Source organism: Microtus oregoni, unplaced genomic scaffold (genome assembly GCF_018167655.1).
Source record: "Microtus oregoni isolate MIOR12 unplaced genomic scaffold, Mior012 000048F_ref0000485, whole genome shotgun sequence".
NCBI classification, from domain to species: Eukaryota; Metazoa; Chordata; class Mammalia; order Rodentia; family Cricetidae; genus Microtus; species Microtus oregoni.
In genome coordinates, this window is record NW_024543222.1 from 16367524 (window position 1) to 16389346 (window position 21823).

At 41.7% G+C, this 21823-nt stretch overlaps 1 pseudogene; it reads left to right on the forward strand.

Annotated features, from left to right (window-relative positions):
* The window catches only part of LOC121436030, an 83467-nt pseudogene that overhangs the window by 9855 nt on the left and 51789 nt on the right, over positions 1-21823 (forward strand).

Genomic DNA, 21823 nt, shown 5'->3' on the forward strand with positions numbered 1-21823 from the left:
TTTCTAGTTTTTCTTTTTCTTTTCCTTTTTTTGGGGGGTTTCAAGACAAGGTTTCTCTGTAACAGCTCTGGTTGTCCTAGAACTTGCTGTGTAAACCAGGCTGACCTTGAACTCCATGAGGTCCACCTGCCTCTGCTTTCCAAGTGCTGGGATTAAAGATATGACCACCACTGCCCAGCAGTGCATCTTAAATTTCTTAACTTCTATGGACAAGCTTCAGATTCAGATAGAAGCACTTCATTTGCAGGGGGTGTTAGTAAGGAATGAGCAGTTACTGGAGCTCCCACAACCCTTGTTTTCTAAGACATATGCTTGTATTCGGATCTAGTCGGTCACACCTCCATCAAGTCTGATCCATGCTCTCGTTTACTGCGGCCCATGAGTTAGGAATGGTTGACACCTTTAGAGAACTTGTGCCAGTGCCCTTTTTGTTGAGGGGACAGGGTGACTGATGAGAACAGCTGAAAGGAGGCAAGATTAATTTGGCCCTTCCACTCAGAGGTTTTTGGCTCATGGTGGCTGGTTCCATTGTTTCTGGATTTGTGTGTGGGCTTGCAAACCTAACATGTTTACTAATTTATAATTTGCAAAAAGGGCTTAAGACAGCATAGTAGGATGTGAGAAATTAGTTTAACTTTGAAGAGTTGTATCAAAGAGAAGAAAATGCACAACTACATTAATTTGAAGGTCTTTAACCCAGAATGACAATGGCTTTGCCTCTTTGAGATATGGTCTCATGTAACTCAGGCTTGTCTTAAACTCTCTAAATAGCCAAAGCTGGCCTTGAATTCTTGAATCTCTTGCCTCTATTTCCCAAGTTCTAGGATTATAGGCATTCATTATTACATAATTTATACAATTTTGGGGGTAAAATTCAAGATTTTGTGCATGCTAGGCAAGCACTCTATCAACCATGATGATACCCCATGCCTTTTTTTTTTTTTGAGGCTAGGTCTCATATGTATCCCAGGCTGATCTCCAATTTGTAACAATCCTCATACTACTTCTGCCTCCCAAGTGCTAGGGTTGTGTGCATGTGCCATTCTATCCAGTTTCTTTAATAATTTAATCTGAATTTAATTGACACTGAAATACTAAATAAGTAACTAAATGCTTGATTGCATAAATAATATTACTAACATGATTAAGTCATTAGGAGAACAGACTGGTATTACAGTTTTTAATGTAATAATTTTTTATGTCCATGTGAAAATAGATATTGAATCGTGGTTATGAAATACTACAAAAGTTTCCTTGACGCAAACATACCAGAAGTGCTCCTGACATTCACTGATAAAACAATAAAGGATGAGCTGGGCTGTGGTGGCCCACGCCTTTAATCCCAGCACTTGGGAGACAAAGACAGGAGGATCTCAGTGAGTTTGAGGCCAGCCTAGTTTACAAGAGCTAGTTCTAGGACAAACAACAAAGTGACACAGAGAAACCCTGTCTTGAAAACAAAAAAACAAAACCAAATAGTAAAAGATGGGACTGGTAGCACATGTCTTGAACCACAGCACTGGAGAGGTGGAGGCAAGCAGATCTCTAGTTTGAGGCCATCGAGGACTACATAGTGAGAGTCATCTTAAACAAAGCCAGAAACATTTTCCTTCTCTGGACACTTAGAGAATGGCCACAATCGCACTGGTCCTACTTTCGTATTGGTATTTTTGGGGACCTTTTGCATCTGAACTCCCAAAGTGTACAAAATGTTTGGAGGAAATAATAAAATAACTGAGTAGAGTAGTCCTCTTCTTTATTTTAGTTTGTAAATAGTTATTTCTTATCGACATAATTTACTGTCATTCATTTATTTAAATGTCCCTCAATTTAAAAAATGTACTAAAATAGAACATGCCAAAGAGTATGTCTATTATTGGAGGCATAGAGATGAATAAGCCTGGGTTACTTCCCTCTTAAAATTTACCAACTTCAAGAGGAACAAACCCATGAGTGAGCATGAATCTCAGTGCTGCAGAGATGGAGAGGCGTCAGCCATAAAGTCATACACTGAATTTCTTGCAAATAAGCCACTTTTCTTGAACTCACCAACTATGTGTTTATTTTGTAAATATTTGAGTTCACTCAAATATTTGTGTCAGTATCAAACTTGGTGGGCAATGTAGATGAGTTAGACTCCATGCTTCCAGGGGTTTGTGATTAGAAGAAGGGGTACAAAAATAATTTCAAAGCAGGAGAGGGCTGGATTTAATTAATCAGCAATTAAGAGCACTTGCTGCTTTGCAGAGGACCAGAGTTTGGTTCCCAGCTTCCACATCAGGGAACCCACAACCTCCTGTAGTTCTAGCTCCAGAGGATATGATACCCTTTTGGGGTCTTTGTGAGCACCTGCACAGACACATGGACACACACAAATAAATAAATAGAAATAAAATATATTTTGAAGTAATGAGGGATGGGGATAGGGCTTAGTGGGTAAAGCACTAGCCAGGAAAGCCCAGCAACCCATATTTGATCCTCCAAACCCACATTAGAAAAAGGACAGATGCAGTAGTGTGCATCTTTCATCCCAGGTCTGCTGCGAAAAGAAGGGGGCAGAGGAGAGAACTGGAAGCATCTTCAGTCAGCTAGCCTCCAGTCAGCAGTGTGGCTGAAACAAGAGAGTCCTGCTTCAACAAAGTGAAAGACAGGAACTGATCCCTGAAAACTGTTCTCTGATCTCCACACATTACAATTCATCCATTCATTTTTTTTTGTCACTGAAGAATAAATTGTATCTAGAGTACAGAAGAGGAGAGAAGACATGAATTTGGTTTAGGGAAGCTGTTGCTACACCAATTCAATTGAATAAAACCTTGAAGAGTCAGTGGGAATCATCAAACAGGCCCTTTGGGGAGAACGTGTTAAACACTAATAACAATAGGGAAGAAAAAGGCAAAACACATCAAAGAGTTTGAGGAGTGCCATGAGCACCTTCACAGTATAAGAAGGAACAGGGCCAGACCTTCTTTGGATTTGAATACCAAATCCAGGAGGCATGTATGGGACCGTGGCACTGTAAAAAGGATACTCCTTGCATCACCTGGAGAGCTTGTTAGAACTTCATTATGACAACATCCCTGCTCCAGTTACCAACTCAGTATGTCTAGAACAGGGCTGATTTCTATCTTCTAAAGTCCCCGGAGGCCAAAGTTGTGCATGTGCATTCAGTGCTCAGGAGGCAGAGGTGAGAGGATTGGATTCTACACAGAAAGACCCTGTTTCAAAAACAAAAGTCACTTAATAATTCTTCTCTCAGGAAAGACTCTCTGAAATTTCCCATGTCTATAGCTATGTATTTATACATGAAGATCACAAAGGTTGAGATGTTTAGGATAGATGTGGATAGGGGTAGGGGCTCTAGAGATTTTAAGTAGAAATACAAAGTTTTAGAGTTTAGACAAAACAATAATATAACAATTCTGTTGTTTATTCATACTAATTAGATATCTAATAGCTAATCAAAGCAATATTTCCCTTTTACTTTTCCTAGGGATTTATCCTGCAATAAAATACGCTATATTGAAAGAGGGACATTTGAATCATTACCTTTTTTGAAGTATATGTAAGTTACAAACATAACCCATTTATATTTTGGATTTTATAACCCCCATGCTACTTAATCTGTTACATGATTAAAATTTTGCTAGTAGGAGATAGCCAAACTTAGAAGGACAATTGTTACATGGTTTCTCTCACGCTGGGGACCGAACCCAGGGCCCTGTACTTGCTAAGTAAGCACTTTATCAATGAGCTAAATCCATAACCCTTAGACTTACATGTAGATACGCATATATGTGACATGAGTAGAAGATGGGCTATGGAGGGCAAGAAAGAAGTCTAGAAAGATTTTAAACAAGAGAGGACAATGAGAGAAAGAAAGACAAAATGTCATCTTTTCTATCAATTGAAATCTAGATTTCTTTTGTGTGTGTGTGTGTGTGTGTGTGTGTGTGTGTGTGTGTGTGTGTGTAGCATGAAAGGAAAAGGGAGACTCTGTGAGGAGAAAAGGTACAAAAAGGGATAATGAGTGGCAGTAAGGATAAGAAATAAGAAAGATACAATATATGCATATATACATATACTACACACATGTATATATAATATAAACTGTCATGATGAGAAACCCATTATGTAGTGTACAAATGAAGCAAATTTTGTGGCTAATAGAAAGTAACTACATAGTAAATTGTGTGTGTGTGTGTGTGTGTGTGTGTACACCCATGTGGATATGTGTGCATTTTCATGCTTATATAAATCACAGAACTTGAGTTCTATCCTTCTACCATGTGAGTCGTAGGGCTTGAACTCAGGCTTGATGGCAAGCATCATTACCCACTGAGCCATCTCCCCAGCCCACATTCCTTTAGTCTGTGGTAAAAGTGAGTGAAACTTGAATCATAGCACAACACTAGTTTTTAGTCCGTGTGGCTGTGTACCCAGGTGACCCTTGGCAACTGGATTTGCAAAAGATATCTAATATGCAGACACCACAGATGTTATAAACATCCTCCAATGTATAGGACAAACCTCCATAGCAGAAGGGTCTAGCCTAGAATTTCAGTGGTACTGAGTTGTGAAACCCTTTCCTAGAGAAGGAAGGTCATTGAAAGAAGGATCTGCTTGTAATTCACTGTAGTTAGTGCATGGCATATCATCCACAATGAGATTTTCTTTGTGAGTCGAGAAAACATTGAAACCATTTCTGAGAAAGGTTATGTTTCATCATATGTATATTAGAGTGATTGTTAAATGATAACTGTCTGAAAAATGTTTCCTTTGGCTTACTATGTGTTTTTAATTTGTTTAAATGACTTTAGAAACCTTGGATGCAATCTACTCACTGAACTGAGCTATGGAACATTTCAAGCATGGCATAGAATGCAGTTTCTACAGAAGCTGTAAGTGCAGTAGAATGTAAATACTTATTTGTGTGTTAAAATCCATGCAGATTCCCCAACTGTAAACCCTGTGTGAACTGTGGGTAGTTTGTCCCATTCGTTCTTTTCCAATGAGGAAACTAAGGCACAGGAGGGCAGGAGACTTGTGTAAATTACAGGACACGATGAGCTTTCCTCATCCTGACCTTTAGCACGGGCACCACAAGTAACACCACACGAGTAACACTGATAGGTATCATGGCGCCCTCGTGCTGTGGCTCTGATGTGTGATGTTGTTTTTGGAAACCCGCTTGTGAGTTTCACTCTGATTCCCTCTCCCATGCACAGTTCCCTGCTGCTTGAATGGATGCCACATAGAGGTGCAAAGAGCAAAGATTAACACCAACTCCTCCAGGGAGCAAAAGGTAGAGGTGCTTTCCCAGAAATGGAAAGCTGAAAATTTGCCCAAGGACTTCTCCCCTCCTTATCCAGAACATTATTTCTCAGGACGCATATGCCTCTGAAGACATGCATTATCTGTGGGAAAGAGGCACCTTGACAGCCTGGATAAGAGGGCATCTGCATCTGCATTAAGCTATATGGTTGAAAATATCCATAAAGAAAATATGTTGCTCTATCCTGGCTCTTTATAATACTTTTCTTCCTCAAGAAGAAAGTGAATTTTATTAGCTTTTATCTAAAAATCTGTGTTTGTCAGGCATTGTGCATATGCTTAAATACCAGCAGTTGCACTCAGGAAACAGAGGCAGGAGGATCGTTAGTTGGAAGGAGTCTTGGACTAACAGTAGACTAATGTCAAAAACAAAACAAAGCAAAAAAATCCCACTTTGTGTGACGTTCAGTGGCCAGGAGGGCATTATAAACTCAAGAGGGATTTTCTGCTCTGGATCTGAGTTTGGGCGGCTGTAACCTGTCTGGTAGGTCAGAAACCCAGATTCACAGTTGGTTCCCATGGGAGGACGGGTTTGTGGTGTGCCGGGGCTGGATGAACTGTTCTGTAGATGTTCCTTATAGCAGTCTCCCCTCTGCAGAACGATTTGCTGACTCCTGACTTTAGGGAAAGGAACCAGAGGGTCTGGCGGGTTAGGAAAGACTCATGCAGGTGCATGGACTTGTTATCTCTAGTTTGTGTTCATCTTGGCAGAAAGGGAGTTTGCTTCCTTGTGATGAGATGAGCAGAGCTAACTGGTATTGGACATTGATAGTCACATCGTGTTATCTGAATGGAACAATGGTACCTCTCAGAATTCAGTCACCGTCACAGATTGGCTCAGTGAGGCAAGCATAGTGTGTGCTTGTAAGCCCAGCTGCTCAGATGCTGAGGAGGGAGGATGTCTTGAGCCCAGGAGTTCAAGGCTGACCTGGGCAGGATAGTGAGAACTCATTTAAAAAAAAAAACTTGACAACAGTGGACACAACCCAAGTGTGTGCTGGAAATGGGACTCCTTTGTTAGGATCCAATAACCCAACTCTTTGTAATAGATAAGGGAGTTTTCTTCAGGAAATATTTCTCATGGTAGGCTACAAACTGCTGCTGTTGCTGCTTTTGCCTTCTACCTCTGCCTTCTATCTTCTGCCTTATTCCTCTTCTGCCACCGCCTCCTCCTCCTTTTCTTCTTCTTCTCTTCTTTCTTCCCTCTCCTCCTCCTTTCTTCTCTTCTTTCTTCCCTCTTCTCCTCCTTTCTTTTCTTTTTTCTTCCTCCTTTTCCTCTTTTTTCTTCTCCTTCTTTTTCTCCTCATCTTCCTTCTCATGTTTTTTCTTTTATTCTTCTTTCATATATTACATCCTGACTATAATTTCTTCTCCCTCCACTCTTTGTAATAGATAAGGGAGTCTTCCCATTCCTCCAACCCCTGCTGTCCCCCAGATCTACTTTCCCTTCAAAAAATAATAAAAGAACAGTCCTTCTGTGGATATCTACCGAAGATGACATAACAATTTGCAACAAAAGTAGCCATAAAGCCTCACTTTTGAGGCAGACTTATGAGAAGGCAAAAGAATCAGAGACACCCCCACTCCCACTCTTAGGAGTCCCACAAAAATGCCCATCTACACAACCATAATGTATGTGCAGAGGAATTAACTCAGTTCCATACAGGGTCCATGTTTTTTCATTCAGTCTCTGTGATCTTCTATGAGCTCTGCTTAGTTGACTCTGTGTACTGTGTTCTCCTGTCCTCAGCCCCTCTCGCTCCACCCCGCTTCTGTGGGGTTTTAATTGTGTTTGACTGTGTGTCTCTGCATCTGCTCCCATCTGCTCCTGGATGACTCCTCTCTGATGACAGTGGGTTAGGCATTGATCTATGAGTATATCAGAATATCGTTAGTAATCATTTCATTGATTTTTTTTCCCAACACAGCCTCTGGTTTCTAGCCATCTAGGCAGTATCTAGTGTGGCCTCCCTCTTGTGGTATAGGTCTCAAATTAGACCAGTCATTCTTCAATTTGATAAGTTCTGTGCTACCACTAATTCAGCACATCTTGGAGGTAGGGCAGATTGTAGGTCAAAGGTTTTGTGTCTGGGTTGCCATCTCAGTTCCATTTCTGGAAGCTTTGTCTGGTTAGAGAAGATGTCTGGTTCAGGGTCCATACTTCCCATTCCTAGGAGTCATTGCTGAAGCTGTGTATCAGCTGTAGAAGTTCCCTGCTAGAATTTTGGGGTTGCTTATGTATACTATCATATTGTCTGTCAATAGCAATACTTTGGCTTCTTCCTTTCCAATTTGTATCCCCTTGATATCCTTTAGTTGTCTTATTGCTGCCTCTCACATTTCAAGTACTATATTGAATAGATATGGAGCAAGTGGACAGCCTTGTCTTGTTCCTTATTTTAGTGGGATTTCTTTGAGTTTCTCCCCATTTAATTTGATGTTGGCGACAGGCTTTCTGTAAATTGCCTTTATTATGTTTAGGTATGTTCCTTTTATCCCTAATCTCTCCAGACTTTTATCATGAATGGGTGTTGTACTTTGTCAAAGGCCTTTTCAGCATCTCATGAGATGATCATGTGGGTTTTTTTCTTTCAGTTTGTTCATATGGTGGATTACATTGACCGAGTTTCGTGTGTTGAACCATTCCTGCATCTCTGGGATGAAGCCTACTTGATCATAATGTGTTCTTGGATTCGGTTTTCGAGTATTTTTTGTTGATTATTTTAGCATCTATGTTCATGAGAGAAATTGGTTTGCAATTCTCTTTGTTGAATATTTGTGTGATTTGGATATCAGGGTTACTGTGTCCTCCTAAGATGAATTTGACAATCTTCCTTCTGTTCCTATTTTGTGGAATAATTTGAATACTGGTGTTAGCTCCTCTTTGAAAGTCTAGTAGAATTCTGTGCTAGAACCATCTAGCCCCAGGCTTGTTTTGTTTGGGAGACTTTTAAAGACTGCTTCTATTTCCTTAGGGGTCATAGGTCTACTTAAATTGTTTATCTGATCATGATTTAACTTTAGTAAGTGGTATCTATCGAGAAAATTATTCATTTCTTTTAGATTTTCCAGGTTTGTGGAGTACAGATTTTTAAAGTATGACCTAATGATTCTTTGAATTTATTTGTTATCTATAGTTGGAGCTGTGGGCTGTGTTCCTGCCACCCAGCTCCCAGCTGCCTGGCTAGCTTATGCCCCAAAATAACAACACACAAACTGTATTCATATAAATACTGCTTGGCCATTTCTATTAATGTGTAGCACCACGAGGTGGTGACTTACCAGGAAGATTCTAGCCTACGTCCATCTTGAGTCGGAGCTTCATTGCGTCTGCCCCAGAGAGGAGAGGCATGGCGTCTGGCTGACTTCCCTTCTTCCCAGCATTCTGTTCTGTTTACTCCACCCACCTATGTTCTAACCTATCAGGCCAAGCAGTTTCTTTATTAATTAACCAATGAAATCAACAGATTGATATGACACTCCCATATCAGGTATCTGTTGTTATGTCCCCCATTTCATCTCTGATTTTGCTAATTTGGATAATCTCTGTCTTTTAGTTAGTTTGGATAAGGGTTTTTTTTTTTAATCTTGTTGATTTTCTCAAAGAACTAACTCTCTGTCTCATTGATTATTTGTACTGTTCTCTTTGTTTCTGTTTTATTGACTTCAGCCCTGATTCCTACTGCCTACTCCTCTAGGTGTTTGTTCTAGAGTCTTTAGGTGTGCTGTTAAGTTGCTGGTATGAGATCTCTCCCAATTTCTTTAGGTAGGCACTTAGTGCCATGAACATTTCTCTTAGTACCACTTTCACTGTGTCCTATAAGTTTGGATATGCTGTGTATTAATTTTCACTGAGTTCTAGAAGTCTTTATTTTGTCATTATTTCTGCATTAACCCAGTAGTTATTTAGTAAAGAGTTGTTCATATTCTATGAGTTCGTAGGCTTTTTGTTGTTTATGTTGTTGATCCAACTTTTATCTATGGTGGTCTGATAGGATGGAGGGGCTTATTTCCGTTTTCTTGTATCTGTTGAGACTTGCTTTGTTACCACCTATGTGGTCAGTTTTAGAGAATGTTCTGTGAGGTACTGAGAAGAAGCTATATTCTTTTGTGTTTGGGTGGAATATTCTGTAGATAGGTTAGGTTCATTTGGTTCATGGCATCTGTTAACTCCATTTTCTATTTAGTTTTTGTCTGGAATTTCTCTCCATTGGTGAGAAGGTATTGAAGTGTCCCAATGGGTCAGTGTGGGATTTTGGTAGTGTTTCCTTTACAAATGTGGGTGCCCTTGTGTTTAGGGCATAAATGTTGAAAATTGAAAGATCATCGTGGTAGATTTTTCCTTTGATGAGTATGAAGTGTCCTTCCCTGTCTCTTTTGATTAATTTTTGTTTGAATTCTGTTTTGCTAGCTATTAGAATGGCTACATCAGTTTGTTTCTTGGGTCTATTTGCTTGGAAGATCTTTTTTTTATTTCTTTACTCTGTGGTAATGTTTATCTTTGGTGTTGAGGTGGGATTCTTGTATGCAGCAGAAGAATGGATACTGTACTTGCATCCATTCTGTCTGTGTCTTTTATTAGGGAATCGAGTACTTTGATACTGAGAAATATCAATGACCAATGATTATTAATTCCTGTTCTTTTTTGCTGTTAGTAGTTTTGTGTGTGTGTGTGTGTGTGTGTGTGTGTGTGTGCGCGCATGGGTGTGTGCATGTGCATGCATGAGTGCACTTCCCTTCTTTTGGTTTTCCTGGTGTGAGATTATTTCCTGTCTTTTTGTGGATATAGTTAACCTCCTTGGGTTGGAGTTTTTTTTACTGGTGCCTTCTTTAGAGCTGGATTTATCAATAGATATTGTTTATATTTGACTTTATTGTTAGGAATATTTCCTAAGCAAGCTCTCTGATGGCGCAAAAATTCCTAATCAAGCCAAATCAAAACAAGTCAAATTAAGAAATATCCAGGTTTAATGGGAGATCTGCACTCTCGGGTGGCCCCGAGGGGGAAACCGGGAAGCCGCAGGAACGTGACCTCCAGGAGGGAGAAAGAGAGACCACGTGTTCTTCTTTTGGGGGATCACTTAAGTACCCTAGGGAGTGGTCCTGACCCCACCCCCAGGGAGGGGTCAGGATCTGGCCTGCTGGGATTTGAAGTCCAGACCAGGCCTGGTGGCTGAGATAGATGCCAGGGACTGTGGCCTAGGCTCCCAACCTAACATTTATCATGGAATATCTTATTTTCTCCATCTACGGTGATTGAAAGTTTTGCTAGGTATAGGTCTGTGGTCTCTTCGATTCTGCAAGATATCTGTCTGTCCAGGCCCTTCTCGTTTTTAGAGTCTCCATTGAGAAGTCAGGTGTAATTCTAATAGATTTTCCTTTATATGTTATTGTTAGGAATATTTCTTAAGATGAGTCTCTCCGTTGATACAAATAATTCCAATCAGACCAAATTAGACCAAATAAAAGATACCCATGTTTAATGCAGCGCTCCTGGGTGGCACTGGGAAAGCATGGTGAGGGGAAGAGAGAGCAGGGGAGACCACATGTTCATTCTCTGAGAGGCAGCCTAAGTAGCCTCTGGGAGTGGTCCTGACCCTCCCTGGGGAGGGGTCATTGCTTGACAGGCTTTCTTGGTCCTCCCTGGGGAGGGCTCACTGCTTGGTGAGCTTTCCCAGAGGTGGAGTCCGGACCAAAGCAACTCCTAGGGGAGGAGGCTTGAAATGGAGCTTCCTGCCCAGTATGCCAAAGATAGCATCCCATACCAGGGACTGGGATGAGGCCCCCAAATATAATAGTTACTTAACCCTTTTCTTGTGCAGCTTGTAATATTCTTTCTTTGTTCTATATGTTTAGTGTTTTGTTTCATATGTGATGAGGGGAGTTTCTTTTCTGATCCAATCTATTTGGTGTTCTGAAACTTTCTGTACCTTTATGGCCTTTAGGAAAGTTTTTTTTTTTCCATAATTTTTTTGGAAATGTTTTCTGGGTCTTTGAGCTAGGATTCTTCTCTTTCTTCTATTCCTATTATTCTTAGGTTTGGTCTTCTCATAGTGTTCCAGGTGTCCTAGATGTTTTGTGTCAGGAATTATTCAGATTTAAATTTTCTTTGACTGATATATCTGTTTCTTCTACCATATCTTTGATGCCTGAAATTCATCTCTTGCATTCTGTTGGTGAAGCTTGCCTCTGTATTTCCTGTTTCATTTCCAGAATTTATCGAGGTTTATTTTGGGATTATGACCATTAAATCTCTCAGGGTCCAGAAAGATTCACTATGGCAAGGAAAACCTGACTAATTGGATCTTAGGGTAAATGAAATAAATCAACTTACATATGTTACCACTACATGTTCTTTATTCCTTGGAAAGAAGAAGTAGCGAGAAGCAGCAGCAGTATAAGGGGTGATCTCCACAAAGCTTTCAGTTTATATAGGCATACAGACAAGTTAGCAGTTCCGTAGGCTGTTGACAATAGTATCCAGCATACTTTTCACAGAGTCGCAGAAACCTACTGATCTGGCAAGGAGGAGCTTTACATCTCAGAGGGAGCATGGCTGTGAAGGCTCTATGGTGCCTATACTTACCTTGGGCTTGATTTGCATTAACATCTAGCTGGTTGAGTTAAAAGGAATCTCTTCTGGGGATCTTGTTTCTGACTCCAGCAGGGTGCCCTGGTGAGATTTTTTTCTGTGAAGCTAGTTTTTGCAACTCAGGCCTTTTTTCTGTATAAACAGTTAATTTTCTGGGCTATGATCCTATGTTGTTTGAAACCAAGGTGAAGGGTAAATACAAAATATTAGCAATTTGTTAGTTCAGAGCAGAAGATCAGTAGATTACACCTTCCTGAGTCTGCTGTTAGAGCAGACATACTGCCTCCTGTGTGAGGCTCCTTTCTTATCAGTGAGTTCTGTCAATGAAGAAAGTTTGTGGGAGAACAGATTTTAGCTGTGAGAACAAAGGTTTTGACTGAATGAGTGCTTTTCACACCATGGCTTCATGGTGTGGCGGGGAGGTATCTGGTTGCCCTACAGGAAAAGTCAGGTTTATACACTGCTGGGATACTATAGAAGTCAGAAATGCAGAAATTCACAAGATTTCCAAAGAATTAATAGTGACTTATCAAAAAAACAGGTGTCCCTGTTGCTCTGTAAAAATGGGTAGCTGTAGGAGGATAACTGAGTTCTGGTGGTGACATATTACCCTGGCTTGTTTTGGTTGTTTTCTTACACTAGTGTCTAGGCATTTGAGTTTAGGGTGATTATAGGTCTAGGTGCTGATTTTTGTGTTTGTGAGATGGGCATTTTGTTCCTTGCTTTCTGTTTCTTCTCTGGTCTTCTGGCTGATGTGCCCTGTGGTTGAGAAGAGGATCTCCATCCGAGTTGGGGGCTGGAGGTCTGGCTTCTGGTCCAGCAGCGAATCCTCCTCTGATGCAGAAGTTCTGGTGATAAGCATGGCTTCTGGTGGAGCAAGGGCCTTCTGCCGGCATTGGGGCACAAGCTTCTTGCATCTTTCCAAAGGCAAGTTGCCAAGGGAGAAACCAAGAATTCTGTGACATATAGCACACAGTTCCTGCAGTGTTTGTTAAGCTGAACTTCTGTCCTCCCTGCATTACAAAAGTCTGTACAAAGATCCCAGCCAAAGTAGATTTGTCTAGGGCTGAATGAAACCTAAGCCCAAGTGCCAAAGTCCTGGTTGGGGCTCTAGCAGCTTCTATATTAATAAACTCTGCATGTTATTATTATTTCCCATTAGATAGTTGTTGGGAATATTTCCTAGACGAGCCTCTCTGCTGACACAACTAATTCTAGTTGGACCAAATTAGACCAAATAAAAGATGCTCATGTTTAATGTAATGCCTCCCGAGTGGCACCAGGAAAGCATGGCAAAAGGAAGAGAGAGAGAAGGGGAGACCACAGGAAACCTGGAGACCACATATTCATTTTCTGGGGCCAGTTTAAGTAGCCTGTGGGAGTGGTCTTGACCTTCTCTGGGGAAGGGTTACCATTTGGTAGCCTTTCTTGGAGGTGAAGTTTGGACTAAGGCAACTCCCAGGGGAGGGGGCTTGAAATGGAACTTTCTGCCCAATATTACAAAAATGAATGCCAAAGCCTGGGATGAGGCCCTTGACTATAATAATACTGGTCAATAACCTCTCAAGATCCATATTCACCCCTGGTTCCAGATACCTACTTGGATACAGCCTCCATGTTACTGACAAGCCCTGACTTTATCATTTATAAAGAGGTGCTAGGGGACCAGTCACACGAGGGGTGGTAGCGGGTCACCCAAGGCTTCCGCGGATCCCTTGGTAGATGGTGTGGGGCCTGGGCTGGGGATATACAGAGACATAGGCCATGCAGAGAGTGTTTAGGCATGAGTTTATTTAGTAGGTTATCGAGGGGAAAGGGAAGGGGAGAAAGGGGAGAAGTGAGGGCAGGCAGAGAAACAGAGAAGGGGGGAAGGGGGAAGCAGGGTCAGATGCTCTTGAATCTGAAATCTAGGACAAAGACACACCAAAAGTTCATTAGTTAAGTGCCATTGTTTTATTGACAATAGGAATCATGCCTCTTTCATATGAAAAATGTTACAAAAACCCATTAGTGGTTGACAATCTACATGGTAAGTGTATTTTCCCTGCTGACTTTAGTGTGCTTCTTCATTTACCTACACAGGTCCAGACTGGTGGCTTTTTAAAATTCTTTTAGTGAATTAGTTGTTTTAACAATACAAATTCCCATGGTTTTACAAACTGAAGAATACCCCAAGCAGAAAAGTTTCACATTATTCACATGCTGGCTTCTCTAATGCCTGCCAACACTGTGCCGAAAAACAGATACACTCTAAAACAGAAAAAATCTAAGCTCTGTCCCTACCAAAATATTTGTTTGCTTTTGAGAATACCCACAGAGTAACTGACCACACTATTGAGGGTAATTGGGCTGCCATACTGTCATGGAAACACCTCAGTACTTCGTCCTGGTCCATTGTTATTGATTTTCTGTAGGAAGTTGTCCATATCCAAAAGTTTGCTCTCTTTAGGACATGACCCTCCCTTTGCTTCACATAGGATCCTGGCAGCTGCTTCTCACATTGAGAGGTACAAACATTAAAGATGAAAAGAGCATCCTAGGTCTGTCCTTTGGGGTGATCTAGGTAGAATATTTATTTTGTAACCATTCAGCAGTTTTAGAGGGTCACACCTAACACATGACTTTTCCTCTCCCTGTTGCATCTTTTTCCCCCCACTGGTGTAGCAAGACACCTTTCTCCTGGAATCCTGGAAATTCTTCCTCTGCCTGTAACTGTTTTTTGGTACCTTGCACTTTAATAAGAGGTGTCTATTATGTTCCTGGTACCATATAAAGTATTGATACAAATAAGATAATGTGCTGAAATTTCATAGAACAGTGTTTGGCACGTAGTAAATACTTAGACATTATACCTCACTTTTACTTTTGCTAGACTCTTATAGTATTACTATTATTATGCCCAATTTTTGGGTAAAACATTGAAACTGATTTTGATCTACTTGTCCAGGCTTTTACCATTGATACATGAAGAAGCTCTTGGGGGCTTTGCATGTAATTTTCTGGGAGGTTTTTCCTCCCTTGTAATAGGAGCTAAACTTATCATTTCAGCTTTTTGTGATTTTGTTGTTGTTCGTCTGTTTGGTTTTTCCAAACAGGCTTTCTCTGTGCAGCCCTAGCCAATCTGGAACTCTCTTTAGACCAGGTTTGCCTCAAACTCAGAGACCTGTCTGCCTCTGCCTTGGAGTGCTGGGATTAAAGGTTGCCCGACTTGTTTATCTTGAAGTTGGTTTCTAATTTCAGTAGACTCCTTTGGACAGAACTCCATTTCCCTCTGGAAGTGCTAGAGCTCCTCATCACACCACCTCCATCTCCAGGGAATTCCTGGCCCTGATTCATTGGACATAGGAAGTCACTACTGCTGAGCACCTCTTCCGGGCATGCCTTTCTTAGACGCCTCTCACATTTTCATTCTCATTCATTCAAGTGAGGAAAATGTTACTAGGGAACTTGTAAGTTTGAGGTTGTCTTAATCCTATCAGTAGAAAGTTACAAATCAAAATTTTGAGTCTTGCTGACTCTAGAAGTGTAGTAGGAGGCCACTTGTTTGTTCCTGGCTGCTCAGCCCTGAAATAACCACACAGAAGCCATATTATTTGCAATATTGTTTGGCCAATAGCTTAAGCATGTTTCTGGCTAACTCTTATATCCTAAACTAACCCATCTGCATTAATCTGTGTATCGGCATGTGGCTGTGGCTTACCAGCAAAGTTTTGGCATGTCTGTCTCTGGTGGTAGCTCCGTGGCTTCTCTCTGACTCTGCCTTCTTTCTCCCAGCATTCAGTTTAGTTTTCCCCACCTAGCTCTACTTTGCCCTATCAGGACAAGCCAGTTTCCTTATTAATTAACCAATAAAAGCAACACATAGACTGAAGGACTTCCCACACCATAGAAGCCGTACTTCTCACCATTCTTCATCACCAGGCAATCTTAAGGTGACTCTCAGCATTGTGGTTAAGATACCAGCTCATCGTTTTTGATTTCTTAGAATCTACTGGTATAACACAGAATTGCACACTGAAGAGTTTCATATGGGGAGGCATGTTCTCAGTCTCATGGGCTTTGTAGATGAAGAAAGAAAGGATTTCTTCTTTCCTCATATACTTCATGCATGTTGGAGCAGGATCTGGGTCACTCTTTATTTTTCTGACCATCTTCTAAGGAACCCATTTTCCTGCCTGCTTTTGGGATTCTAGTGTGGCTGCTTACAGAGGCAGCCTTGGTTTCCCCTTTCTGAGAAGTATTTTGAAGTCCTTGGTAGTGTCTTTCTCTGCCAATGCAATATGTCAAATCAAGCCAAATTAATAAGACCAGGGTGAATCTGAGCAAAGAAACTCCCAGGTGATTCTCGGGGAAGAAAGTAAGAGAGAAATCATGTTTCTGCTCCCAAGGAGGGGGCTTTAAATACAATTTATGTACTGTCTTTGACAGCTCCAGAGGAGCCACTGATGGTGGGATTTCTGAGGGTGGGTTCTAGAGAGGGCAAAGTGGAGGCAAAGCAGAGTCCCCAGCTAAATATCCCAGCCTTTTTGGATATATGGGTTCTGGTTCAAATCTGGCTACTTCCTGTTGGCAAGGGAAGACATGGGGAGTCGATGGCCTTATGCTTGGTGGGAGGTATGGGTGAAACAAGATTCTGTTAACTGCCATCCTGGAGATCTCAGGCATCTGTTCCTTGAGAAAGCTGTAAAGTTTTTCTGTCCTGTCAAACCTCTCTGCCAATGCAGTAATCCAAATCAGACCAAATCTAACAGAATTAGAAAAAGCCCAGGTTTAATGGATACCAGCGCTCACAGGTGGCCCTCCGGGAAAACACAGAGAGGGGAAAGGAGAACCGGGAAGACCATGTGTTCGTTCTCTGGGGGACAGTTTAAATAGCCTAGGGGAGTGGTCTTGACACTCCCTGGGGAGGGGATCACTGTTTGGTGGGCTTTCTTGGAGTTGAAATCTGGTCTGCAGCAACTCTCAGGGGAGGGGTCTTGGAATGGAACTTTGCACCAAAGAAAAGCAAAGGAGGCAAGTTGCTAGGAGAAAAAAATAGATTATATTAACACCAGCGCTATGAACTGTGCTAGCCATGGGAGGAGTGATGACTGCCAGAAAGATTAAAGCAGAGATGTGCCCTGGTTGTATGGAAGAGGTCAATGAGCCATACACAAGAGCAGATATGCCTCTCATTGGTACATTTTGAAAAACCAGAGGGTGTAGGGTCCCAGTTGCTGGCTAGACCACTTATCCTGGGTAGGTATCTGCTGGAGCCTGGAGAGACGGTACCTACACTGAGGTCCCAGGAACTTGGGGGGATGGCATGCCAAATCAAGGGATGATGTGTTCCACAAGTACACAAGCCATTACATCTGCTATTTTTCTGGAGGTGGGGAGTGCCTCCATCCATTCTATAAAATGTGTCAATTAGAGTTAAGAGATAATGATGCTTTTTATGAGTGGGTGTTGATGAAGTCAACTTGCCAGTACTTGCCCAATTGGTGTCCTTGATTGGTATCCTTGGAGCTGGTGCAGGGACTGTTATATTTTGAGGGCCCCCTGCAGGTTGGCCTTGGCACACATCTGGCAAGAGGAATGGGCCTATCTGGAAACTGATCTACTTGGTCAGGTTCCTTGATACAGTAGCAGAACTCTTTCTCCAGGAACATGCAGGTCATAGGGCCTGGTTTTAGCCCAATGAAACAGACTTTTAAGGACAACCAAAGAAAATTTACTGAAAAAAGAGGTTAAGTGAGTGAAGGGGGAAGGAGGGAGGTTGAGGAGGAACTGAGTTGAAGGTACCTGCAGTCTTCCTAGCCTCTTTAATTCTATCCCGATTCAGGAGGGAAGGAGGTTGCATTTCAGCAGAGACAGTATAATAATGCTCAAAAAGCCTCTGTGTGGTCCTAAAAGCTGGGACCAGTAAAATCCACAGATATTTAAACTTGTCCTAAAACTGTTTGTAGTCAGTGCTCTATCAGTTTATCAAAACTGCATTTATCAATGCTAAAACTCTGAACCTCCCAAGTTATACCTGAAACCTGTTTACCCTGTACTATGAAGCTTGTGAACAAGACAAACCTGTCTGTATTTTTAACAGGAAATTTAACTAATGAACTAATGACCCACTACCAAGGTGGCAAGCTTTGGGGATGGGAGGGAGAGTTGTCTAACTGGTAAACCTAGTACCTAGTACCCTAGTCATCGAACACCAGCAGATATGAGAAGGATAAATTTTACCTGAGTAAGCAGAAGTGAGACAGATTTACAGCTACCTAGAGTAGCAGGTTTCTCTGTGGTTGTTGAGGACAGAAGTCCCAGGGTAGTACCAGTTAAGCCCAGAAGATCTGACAGACTTTCCTGTAGGGTAGGAATTTGGGGAGAGTGGCCTACCTTGTCTTGGCAAAGCCTGGCAATCAGTTCCCCAGGGCCTGCTTATTCACTGTCTGGCAAGGTCTTGGCAGCAGTTAAGGTACAAAACAGTTTTCCACTCCATGGCTGACTTTGCTACATTTAAAGCAAGCTCCAGGTGGAAACTCTGTGGCCATCCATCTTCCTTGCTGCCTCTATCATGACAAGCTTTGTATTTAAAATGCCATATTCTCAGATCTCTGAAGCATTTGAGGATCAGGGCATCATTATCTGTTAAGTACATCTAAACTAGACAAATGTTGTTTAGGATTAACTTTGAGAAATATATGTATATATGTTAAATCTGAACATATCAGAGAAGTTGATCCTTTATGAGGTAATTGATGGTTAACTTTTTTATCTTAATACAACATTATAGGACAAGACAGTTTTCTGTATAACTTGGTTTACCGAATCAGCTACAGCTTACCAATGTTAGTAAAAGCAAAAAAGTTAGACATATATTTTTAAATTGGTCTTTGTTAGCCTGAATAGATCTTAGATAAGGAGAGACCCTTTGTCTGACTGTTTAGGTCATCATCTTGTTGCATCATAAAATAGGAATATCTCAGTCTCTGGTGTTCAGCTGTGTTCCTAAGACTTAGAGCATAATAAGAATCTGTGGAAGGCAAAGCCAAGTTTTAACATTGTAAACTAATTGTAAACAATTTAGTGTTTTAAAAATCAATAATAAGGGATTAATCTTATGTTACCAAATCTGGCTGTCAGCAAGATCTATCCCTGTATCCGAATGCATGGAGATTGGAGACCTGATGTCTCTTGGATGGACCTGCTCCGTGTGGTCACCTTTGTTTAAGAAGGTGGTGAAGTCATAAGACCTTCCTCTTCTTCAACCTTAGTCAACATGGTGGCTGATCACGTGCTGTGCTTAATTAAGGTGGTGGCAGACCACATGGTGTGTTAGAGCAGTTTGAATTTGGAGTTACAAGCTGCAGACTAACGTTTTGTTATAGATTTCAAGTTCTACCTAATTTCCTAGGTTTTTTTTTTTTCATCTAATAAGGTAGAAAAGTACAAAACAACTTTTCTGTCAGATTCAGGGCTGGAAAATCACAGAGGTAAAATCTGAGCCCAGGCAGCTAGCTGCAATAGCAGTGGCTGATAAATGGAACACATACATTCAGGCATCCAAGACCAGTCAGAAACAAGCTTGTAGTACCCGTGTTTATACAGCTGACAGACCCTAAGTAAACAGGCACAGATCCATTCAAACACATGGAATAGACTTTTTTTTTAAACAGAAAGATAAACAAAACTTTCCATTGAAAACTGTGCCAAGTGACCAACTTAAAAATCTTGAAATAGGATTGCAAGTATAGAGTAGTATATAAGAAACCAAAGTGTTGGGTTCAGGGAGGTCACACAAAGATGAGAACACCACCAAGTCTAATAAACCAGAAGCAAACTTTATTCCAGAAACCAGATCCTAGGAAAACCGGAAGCAAACTTAAAAATAAAAAAACACCACAGGGCATAGAAGCTTATCAGCAATCTGAGACCACAGCCAGGATGGTGTTTGTTAGGCTGTGGCAAAAGGCTGGTTTCTGTTTTATAGTTAGGGCACCAAGCATTAAGTCTGAACAAAGGAATTTTTGTGATCTTACCCTGGAGACCGTAAGGAGGGGAGTGAGTTCTAACGTCAATGGGTAACTCGGCAGCTATCATGAAATATGTTTCAGAGTTGATTACAGCGAAAAGTCACTAATTGCAAGAAAACAGATGTCTTTAGCAATTTAGTAATACTAGAAGGTTGATAAATCAGAATATTTGGTTCTTAGGCTGAGAACTTAGAAGATAGCAGAAAGTTCTTCACACTATCTCAAGGTAAAACTCAGATACAGACCGCTATACTTTACAACCTCCGTTATCAGAGCTCATTAGTCAAACCAGGTATTTGTACTGTGGTCACTGTCTCTCCTGGTACCTCCAGGCAGTGTATACTGAAGCCCCATGCCTCCCCTTTGATGGTGCCAGTTTCCCATAACAGAGACAGTGCCTAACCCAGAAGTCACATATCTCTATCTCCTAAAGGTTAACTCAGTTCACATCTGTTGTTTATCAAGGATGGCCAGGACACTACTCTCAATTTGCAGGGAGAAGCTCTGGCCTTGTAAATAGAACAGCCAGTTGTAAAATGAAATGACCTAAGCTGATGGAGGCTTCCCAAGCATCTGAGAAAATAGCTCACTGTGAATGACTGATCCTTGATCTGCTGAGAAAGCTGCTGATAGTTCTCATTCTCCTAGACTTATAACTTTATATATTTTTTTATTTCTACATTCTTATTTTGGAATATACATTTTTATTTTCTTATTCTTGGACTCTTCAATAGGAATAAAAGATGCTTCCTGGTCATAACGTGCACCTATCGGGTCAGGGCAGCCCTATTGGGCAGCCAGGAACTGTCACTCATGATGCCCAGTTCACGGGCAGCAGGGTCTAGGCAGTCAGGACTACAGCAGTGCCCCAGGCACCTGAGCCTGGAGGAGTAGGCTTTGGAGGGCAGTGAGAACCAGAGTGGCAGCACAGCTTTCCCGAGTGAAAGGAAGCCTAGATTACCAAACTGAAACAGCAAGAGGAGGATTTGGGAAAAGAAATTTTTAGGAACAAGGAAGTAGAGCCATTGAGACCCTGGAATGTGGGTCTGCAGGCCCAAAGAGCCAGAGCCATGTGGAGAACATGGCAGGCCAGAACCCAAACTGTGGGCATCCCAGGCTGTTGGGGGGAGGGAACGGAAGTGCAAAGCTCAATAATCCTGGATGAATTTGGGTAAATTTTACAGCAGCTGGGGATTGGTTTTAGACTCGGCACTGCCCGCTTCCAAGCCTCTGCCAAAAACTGAAGACCATGGTAGGGATTCCGCCATGATATCCTGGGGCCAAATGGTGGTCGGGTGTCACTGTGTAGAATATCTCCTGCACAAAAGAACCTCAAGGGGCAGGGACTGTCCCTGCTCTGGTACACGCCAGTTACCTGGGTGTTGCAGTGACCTTGGCAGGTAATCTGTAAGTCTTTGGCCTAGAAGGGGCCAAAAAGACTCAGAAGAGATCCTAGATCTCTTAGAGGCTTTTGGTTTAGAAATGGGTGACTTACTGAGCCAAAGTCAGTTTGGTGTGGCAGAGGCAGGGAGTAACAGGGAGAGAAGCTCCTCATGACCACATGCCCTCGAAAAGATTCAACTCTACTGGACTCAGCACCAGATAAGAAATATTTTGAAATCCCCAGTAGTGGGTTTCTCTGCTGGTCCACTAAGCCAAATCAAGACGAGTTGATAAAACCAGGTTTGATCCTAGCAAAGCAACTCCTGAGTAATTCTCGGGGGAAGAAAGCAGGAGAGAAATCACACCACTGCTCCCAAGGAGGGGCCTTAAATACCCTGTAGGTGCAATCTTTGAGCAGCTTCAGGGGCAGAACCGCTGACGGTGGGCTTTCTGAGGGTAAGGTCTGGAGCGAGATGGAGCCAAAGTGGAGTCCCCACCTTCT